Source organism: Miniopterus natalensis, chromosome 17 (assembly GCF_054644295.1).
Source record: "Miniopterus natalensis isolate mMinNat1 chromosome 17, mMinNat1.hap1, whole genome shotgun sequence".
NCBI lineage: Eukaryota > Metazoa > Chordata > Mammalia > Chiroptera > Miniopteridae > Miniopterus > Miniopterus natalensis.
The window spans coordinates 22,484,671-22,493,692 of NC_142097.1; positions in this window are offsets into that span (position 1 = coordinate 22,484,671).

Consider the following 9,022-nt stretch of genomic DNA (forward strand, 5'->3'; position numbering starts at 1 on the left):
CACTGCCCTTTGTTTACAGTAAATTGAAAGCTCCAGGAACTTCTCGTGACGTAACCGGGTGGATCATAGAGATCAGACAGGAAGTGTTTAAGGAAAAGACAGCCGATTGGTTACTCTGCACGCCTGCCGGCGCCCTCTACAGGCCAGTGAGCTTCTTGGCGGGTTCTCGGGCCTGGAAACATTCACTCTCAGCACGCTCCCTCCTTTCGTCGGCAGAGGGCGACCGTGGCCTGCGCAAGGGGCGCCGGAGGAGATCGCGACCCACCCGCGCCTGCGCGTTAGAAGCCTTGACAAAGGAACCCAAATTCAAGGGGCAAAGGCGCAACTTGCTTTACAACAGATCCCTGTATTCCCAAGGCTTTGCCTCTTCGTGGCCGATGACTATCTCAAGCGACTCCGGAACAAACCAGCAGGCAGTGGAGTCTAGTTCTGTTATTAACTCATTTTACAGGTGAGGAAACTGCCACTGCTGCTCTGTAGCTGAGTGACCTTGGGCAAATTAATCTCGGGGGCCTCAGTTTTCTCTTCTGTAAACTGGGATAATGTTGCTCTGAGTTTAGGTGATGACTAAGTGAGATAGTTATGCAAGGAGCCTGACACGTAGTAAACACACTACAAGCGGTGGTTGCTACCATCCCAAGGCCGAGACAGTGGTCACTGTAAAGTTTGTCAACCACAGTCCCCTGTGTGAGTCCCCAGAATGCCACCTGGCTCCTCTCTTGTGAAAACCACTCCTCAACCCCTGATTTTCCTCATGCTAATGATGCTAATGCCTTCAGTCCTCTCAGAACTTGTCCCCCAAAATATCTGCTATGCTGGGAACCCAATGTCATAAGCTCAGGTTTCCCAACGTCTACTTTGGGTCCCCTTTTCCTTAGGTAACTACGGTGAGGCTGCATTACACTGCTGCACTTTTGGACTCTGGTCATCCAACATCTCACCATGCACTAAAGAATGGCAGAGGGAGAAAACCCTGGACCAGAAGTTCTCACTGCCTCCAAGAGCTCCCCGTTCCCAGGTTCCTAAGGAGTCAGTACTGTACCCTCTGAGCTCTTCCAGCTCCTCACCTTTCTCTTCCTCCTTTCCCCCATGAATACAAATGGAAAGTCCTGCTCTCAATTCCACGCGCTCACCTTGCCAGATTGGAATTAGGATAGCAAGGGCTTATTCCATTTTGCTTCCTTTCTTTGTGCTTCTTTGCCTTTAAAAAAATTATATTTCTATTCTGCTTTCCTCCACTATTTAACTGGAAGGGGGGGAAAAAACCTGGAGTTTGTTTTGCTTTAAAAGCTCTAGAAAAAAAGGCTACAGAACCATAACATGTAGCAGGAGTAACAGTATAAGACTATAAAATTATTCTAATTGTTTGAAAATTTTTCAGCATTTCTCTCAACAGTAAATATTAACAGCAAAACTTATTAAATTTTAATTACATATTCCACTAACTGCACATTTTCCAAAATGAAAGGTTTTTGTGCAACGTGGTTCCTGTAACACCACAGAATTTTTTTGAAGCTAAAGGAAAGCAAGTAAATACATAGGTACTGGTGACTTGACAGCCCAAACACAGATGCACACAGATTCCTACTGTGGATGGAAAAGGGGTGCTGTAATAAATTATAAATTCCTGACTGGACAGGTCATGGGGTAGTCATGACCCAGGCCTATAATTTCTCTAAGGAAAGGTTTTTAAGCCAGCCCTCTCCATTGTTCTTGTGCATCTAGGTTAATACACCTTTGAAATGCCAGGATTAAAACCCCTCGAATGTGTAAACCCCCTCAAGAGAGCACATAATCTTTTAATTCAATCCCTGCCTTGATTTCTCCCACCTTCATGTAATCTTCCTTACATGTTCCCTCCTTAATTTCAAATGTATCAAAGAAACTGTGAAACTGTCATTCTCCAGAGCATTTCAGATCTTGCTTCCTGGCAACTGTCAGTTTTGGCTCAAATAAACTCATAAAAATTCTCTACAGGTTTGGACATTTTTTATATCAATACTACTCTCTCTTCCCATAAAAGATGCTGAACCAAATGCAGGTCAAATGTATTCTAATTGTCCTTTGGATATTATATTTATAAAAATTATACCAGATATAATTAATTGCCCATTACTATATTGCCTTCCTTGGCCACCTCCATGTGGCCCTTTTAACACAGCCATTGATAGTTCCCAGTAAATAATTTACCTTCACACAAAAAAAACCACATTGAAACAAATAGTCTATGCTTAGTCACTACCCACAGCACTACCCGTGGTGGATAAGAAATTATTTCCCACCACCCTCCTCAGAGTAACAAGGGCTTTGTTTTTCTGCTTATTCCCAGACTGATCTATGTGTTCAACCCTAACCACAATTCTTACATTACTTCTGCTCTGTCCCAGAGAATGCTTCCAGCTGTGGGCAATTGGGTAAGAACTTGGGAGGCAGGAAGCAGAGAAGAAAGTACTAACCTCTTAGCAACCCTAGATTGGATGGGGGAGGGCAGAAGTAACCTAAGTGTGTGTAGCTGAAAGGTGGCATCCTCAGGGAGGTTGGTGAGAAAAATCACAGGACTTCCTGTCACCATTCAAAATGGTGTTGCTGCAAACAAAACAGCCCTGGCTTCTTCTGCGAGGATAAAACTGAGACCTGAGGGGAAACACCTCTGCTCTGGAAGGCAAAATCAGAAATGGTTTGCTTCTAAGTATGTAACTGCTGCTCAACTGTGCTTGTTATTAATGAAGAGAGACTTCAGGGGGGAAATGGCCCCCTTTTCACTGCTCCACTGGAGCCCTGACCCAACTGAAGAGTCTGGGAACCAATCTAAAGACATTGATGAGAGGCCTGAGCCCTTTCATCTGAGGCCCTCACTGATAGGGACAGGACTCCAGAGAAAATAGAGTAGTGAAACACCCCTCACTTTTCACTCTTTGACTTTCCCCCTAAATTCTTCTCCAAATTAAATTAATCAAACACATATTGAACATCTACTTTGTGCCCAGGCACTGTGGTCGGTTTTGGAAAGGATCATTAGGGGTCTGATAGGTGATGGAAAACCATCAAGGAAGAACTAGAATATTCTGAATGCCAAATTCCTGGCAGGTGGCAGAGCTGTGTTTATAACTCTAGCCACTCTTGCTGCCTTAACAGGAGGGCAGGTGATTGGAAGACAAAAAACAAATTAGGTGTGCTCCCTGAGGGCAGCTGGGAGGAGGGGAGGGGTCAGGGTCATCTCACAGGGCAGTTCCTCCTGTTGCAATCCATTGTTTGTCTGCCTTATCTTCTAATGCCCAAGCACAGCCTCAAATTTGTGCAAAATGCCCCAGACCTGAAATTCTCTTTCTTAAGCCATCAACCTGCCATCAGTAATGGATGCTTTGGGTTCTAAATTCTCTAAAGCTTTTCAGTATTAGGCAAAATATGTTCTGCCTCAACTAGCTTTTTGGTGTGTTTTTTTGCGAGGGTTCACAGTCAAGTTCTTCCTTTCTCTCTCATTTTAAGAGCTGTCTTTAAAATGCCAGGAAAAAACAAAAAAATCAGACACCCTATGATGTAAGAAAATTTATTCTCCCATCGCACCGCCTCACCTTCCCTGGGAATTTTCACATATTTATTTATGAGTTAATCATGCTTTAGCATCTAGTTGGTATTTCTTAGACTTACCTTAGGTTGGTTTTCCTTTAAAAAAAATTTTTTTAATCAATATTACAAGTATAGGTGACAAATAACAAGTTACATTGGGCTCCAGTTTCCTGCAGTGATTCTTAGCCCCCGCCCCTGGGGGGAGGGTATTTTTGTAGCCTCTGCTTTCTGTTTAAGGTCATTCTTTAGGAATTTTTTAAAACGAGTTTATAGTGAAAGAGAGTTTATAGTGAAGCAGTGAGACAGAGAGTGGCTACTCCACAGACAGTGCAGCTCTTTAGGAACTTTTAAGGCTTTCCTCAGGAAAGATGCAAAAAACAAGCCAAACCAAGAAGTGTGTCGATGGGAAGACACCACAGAAAAGAGGGACTGGCGTTCTGTTTGCAAGCCAAACATGTAAACAGCTGTCCAGTTAGCGAGGGCCAAAGGTCTGTGTTAATCTGCATGCTCTTGCCACTAACGCAAAAGAAACTGTTCCTCCATGCCCTGGCTGGTGTGGCTTAGTTGGTTAGGCGTCGTCCCGTGCACGCAAAGGTTGCTGGTTCCTTTCCCCATCAGGCCACATGTCTGGTTATAGGCTCGATCCCCAGTAGGGGGTGTATAGATGTTTCTCTCCCTCTCCCTTCCTCTCTCTCTAAAAATCAATAAAAATATTTTTAAAGAAACTGCCCCTCCAGTAACTCCATTTCTTCCCCCAACTGAAGAAAGGCTGGTTCCCAGGATGCCCTCCATCCCAGCCTGAGGGTGCGGGGCAGAGCAGCCCCGTGGGAGTCCTCCTGGCTCTGCAGGCCTGGGCCTCAGGCGGAAGAGCGCGGTGGAGGCCGGAGCTGCTGCCCCGGTGCCGGGATAGCTGCCTCTCCATCTTGGGATTGCAGCAATTATGGCGATTTATGCTTCCAGAGTGAAAATTAGCAATCTGGTGAGGTAACTAAAAATGAATGCATCTGGTCCGAGAGTTCACTCTACCCAGCTGAGCCACTAAATAAAACCAGCATATGGGACTATTAGAGAGCTGAGCTCCTGCTTTCAGAGCCCAGCGGAAAGAGACAGGGTTCAGGAGCCCCAGTTCCCCTGCCTCATTCAGTAATGATCAAAGGCATCCCGTAAATCTCCTTTGATTCTCAATAGTGCCCCAGTCTGCACCCTCCCATAAACACCAGACAGTGGGTTTGCCTTTCAAACAAGGTCATTTGTTCCACGACATCACCATCTTACCCTCTTTTATTGCAAACTGGCTGAGGGAAGAGAAAGGGGGAAGTGAGAATAAACCTGTGTCACATGGGTATGTGTGAGACAAAGATATTTTTTCTTCTTAGTCATATATTTGCTTTTACATGACCCAGAAGGACTCTGACCTTCCCTGACTCCCATGCGCGCTCTCAAATATTAGAGTGGATAGAATTTGTACCGAAAAATTTTTTTGTGTTAATCCTCACCAGATTTTTTTTTCATTGACTTTTAGAGAGAGTAGGAAGGGGGGGGAGAAAGAGAGAAACATCGATGTGAGAGAGACACATTGATTGGTTGCCTCCTGAAAGCACCCCGACCCTGGCAGGGGATGGAACCCCCCAACCCAGGTAGTGGCCACGGGCTGACACTCTAACCACCAAGCAACACAGGCCAGGGCTGTACACAAAATTTTGAAAGACTTAGAGATCCAAAATTGATCAATCACCCTCACCACTAACCACAGGCAGAAATCCCCATTTTGTATTATCCCCGTGGACTTGGACCTAATGGGACTTCACATGTAACAGGTTGATGGATAATGTAAACGAACTCGCTCTGATAGATCCTGCGTTAGTTGATCTGAGTCTGACCTGGGCATCAGGATTTTTTAAAGCTCCCCAGGTGATTCTAATGTGTAGCAAAGTTTGGTACTAATCTCCTAATGCTGCAATTTTCAACCTTTTTCATCTCAAGGCACACATAAACTCATTACTAAAATTCTATGCACACAGAAAATATATTTTTTGTTGATCTGACAAAAAAATAGGTATAATTTTTATTGATTTACAAAAAAATAATAATAGTAATTACCTACCCTTTTTGCTCCAAAGTGACTTTTTTCAATTTTAGATAATGAATATAATTTTTAAGATCTATTTTTTTAAACTTTATTGTTGAAAGCATTACAAATGTCCCCTTCCCATCCCCCATTGGTCCAGGTGCCTATACTTTATATAAGAATTTCTGGTACCAAGAATTAACCAATCAGACGTAATCTTATTATGTGGCACCATGACCAATAAAATGCAACTCTATTACATGACCTATATATTATGACTCAAGACAAGGCATTCACACAGAATCGCGATTGTGTTGGCTATTGTCTTTTTTTTTTTTTTGGTCATTTTTTTATTTGACAATCTATGGGAAAAGAGGTCAGTGCCCCTGTCTAAATAGTCACGTATTGCATGTTTTTAAAATTCTTGTGGCACAATGGTTGAAAATCGCTGACCTAATGCAAGGTTGCTCAACTTCAGCAAATTGACATTTGGGGGAGATCATTCTTTGTTCTTGGAAGGTTTTTTCTAATGCAGTGTAGGTTGTTTACCAGCATCCCTGGCCTCTACCTGCTAGATGCCAATAGCATCCATTCCCCCCAGTTGTCACAAGTGTCAAAAATGTCTCCAGAAATTGCCAAATATCCCCTGGGAAACAAAATTCTAGCTGAGTGCCACTGTTTTAAGGTCTTTAGCTCTCACCGTCCTTGACCAGTCAGTAGCACTGTGAAACCCCTCCTTCAGAAGACCCTGCCCCCTTATTTGGCTTTCACAGTACTGCACTCTGACTCTGCATGCAAGGACATATTGATATTCAGAACATGTTTATAAAGTGGACCTGGAAGCTGCTCACATGTCTTTTGCTCACTTCCCATTGACCACTTATCTGCAAGGGAGACATGAAATGTAACCTTTATTTTGGGCAGCCATGTGTCTAGTTAAAGACTAGGGTTCTGGTCCTATAATACTTTCAGGTCATATCTTTTTCCCATTTTCCCCACTTCCCACCAGCTGGAAGTACACATGTGGTAATGTTGAGTCACCCTGGACCATATAAACAAGGTCATGGCCCTGGGGTTGGTAGAGCAAAAAGAAAGAAGGAGCCTAAGTCTCTGATCTTTCAGAGCCACCATACCAGCCCTAGACTGCTTACTCCTAAATTATTATGTGTGAGAGAAAGAAATACACTTCTGTCTCATTTAAGCTACCATTATTTGGGCACCAGTATGCTATCAGCAGAATCTACACCTAATCAATACAGAGCCAATCAAGTTCAACTATCACTTCCAGCAACTCTCATATCTATAGCTCCAGCCCCTGAAACCTTTCCAAGTTCTAATCCCACATTTCAGTTACCTATTAGAAGCTCCAGCTGGATATCCAACTAGGATATTAAACTTAGTATATTTAAAACCAAAATCATCATTCTTTTCCCCACACTAACTCTTCCTGCTATGTTCCCTAATGCTGTTTAAAAGACATCTCCAAGTCACCCAGGTTCCAAATCTGTGACACCTGCCTCCCTTATGACCACTGTATCCAATTAATAGCTCCCCAAAAACCTTAGCTCCCCCCGCTCCCCTACATGTCCCATACACTTAAACCAAACCACTTGCTAGTCCACCCTCCTAAATATGCCCTAAGCTTCCAGAACTATTGCAGATTCTGTACTTAACTTTTACTGAAAGTCCCTACCCAGCATGCCCTTTTCCCTAAAGGCCTATCTGACTCATCCCACAGAAGTCCATCCCAAAGCCTTGCATGTGGTAGGTACGAAAATATTTTTCAAGTTGAAGAAATCAAGCAGCTTGCCCAAAGCCACATGGGCAGTTAGAAATGATGAAGACAGCACAAACAGATGATAAACTATATATGTCCTGATTTTTTTATTGAGCCAACAATGCCATGAGGACATGGACTTCTTAGGAAAAGGTAGTGATTTGAGAAATTCTAAACTACAATTTAAATCAGTGTTCTGCTATTTGGAGCCTTTGGCATACCCTACACTATAATTACATCTGTGCAACTGTGTAATGCAAGATAAAATATAAACATTTTATATATTTTCATGGTCTAGATATGACTCTTCACCCAAACATGCTCTAGCCTGCCTGATTGCTCATGGGCCAGGAAGCATTTAGAATACTGAGATATTTTTTAAATTGAGAATCACTGTGGGACCCTTAGGGCTAATTTTAAACAAATCGGTGGGTACCATGGTCAATATCTGAGCCACATAGCCTACTCTTACAACTAAATGTCTATAGCTAACTTTGTTTATGTGCCCATGATTTTTTTTAATGTTATAACCGTATGTAATAAAACAGTAAATGGATTTTCATGACATAAAAGGAAACTAAAAACAATAAAATATAACATACTTGTCTTTTTGACAAGGCACAAGGAAAAGGGCTTCCTTAGATATTGGGGTTCCCCAGCATTGTGCCCATGATTTTTTTAAAAATAGTTTTAAGCCATAGAAAAAAGAAAGAGAATCAGTGTTTTTTGAGTACCTGCTTAGGCATATGGCCAGATACTTTAGTCATTAGCATTGCAACACTAGGAGGTAGGTAGGAACCACTACAAGGTACAGGGAAGTGGGGAGGCATGCAGCAGGGCCATCTGGCCAGGCCTCCTCATTTGAGGCCTCTGATTTCTGGTGCTTTTCAGAAGCAGATTTGAGCAGGGTTGGTTTACACCTTGAACTGAATTTTTCAACTCTTTCTAAGAGCCATATTGCCCCCAATTGCCTTGGCTTGAACTAGTCATTCACAGCTACCTGTAAATTCCAACTGGGTTTGTGATCAAGAAACTGTCCCCTTGGCCACCGAGAGACAGTGCTCAGGTTATTATCACTCCTCAAAAAGAGGCCTTTCTTCCTCCAGAGCACAGGAAACATGCTCTTTGGATGTTACCCAGCTATTTCTGTAAATATAAAAGAAAAATGGATTAATTGCACATAGTCTTATATGTTAAAATTGCGTGTATAGTATGTCTTATTAATGCATTTATTTATTATAGTTGTAAACTTCTGATTGATTGATTGATTGATTGATTGATTTTTAAAATATGTCTTTATTGGTTTCAGAGAGAGGAAGGGAGAGGGAGAGAGAGACAAAAACATCAATGAGAGTCATTGATCCGCTGCCTCCTGCACACCCCCTACTGGGGATCAAGGCCGCAACCAGGGCATGTGCCCTGACCGGCAATCAAACCTCCATCTCCTGGATCCTAGGTCAATGCTCAAATGCTGAGCTATAATTGCATGTATAATATATCTTATTAAGGTATTTATTTATTATAGTTGTAAACTTCTGATTTATTAAAAAAACTATTTCTTATCATTTTCTACATTTTACCTTTCCCTTTATTAGTTTCTTTTTTAAGTG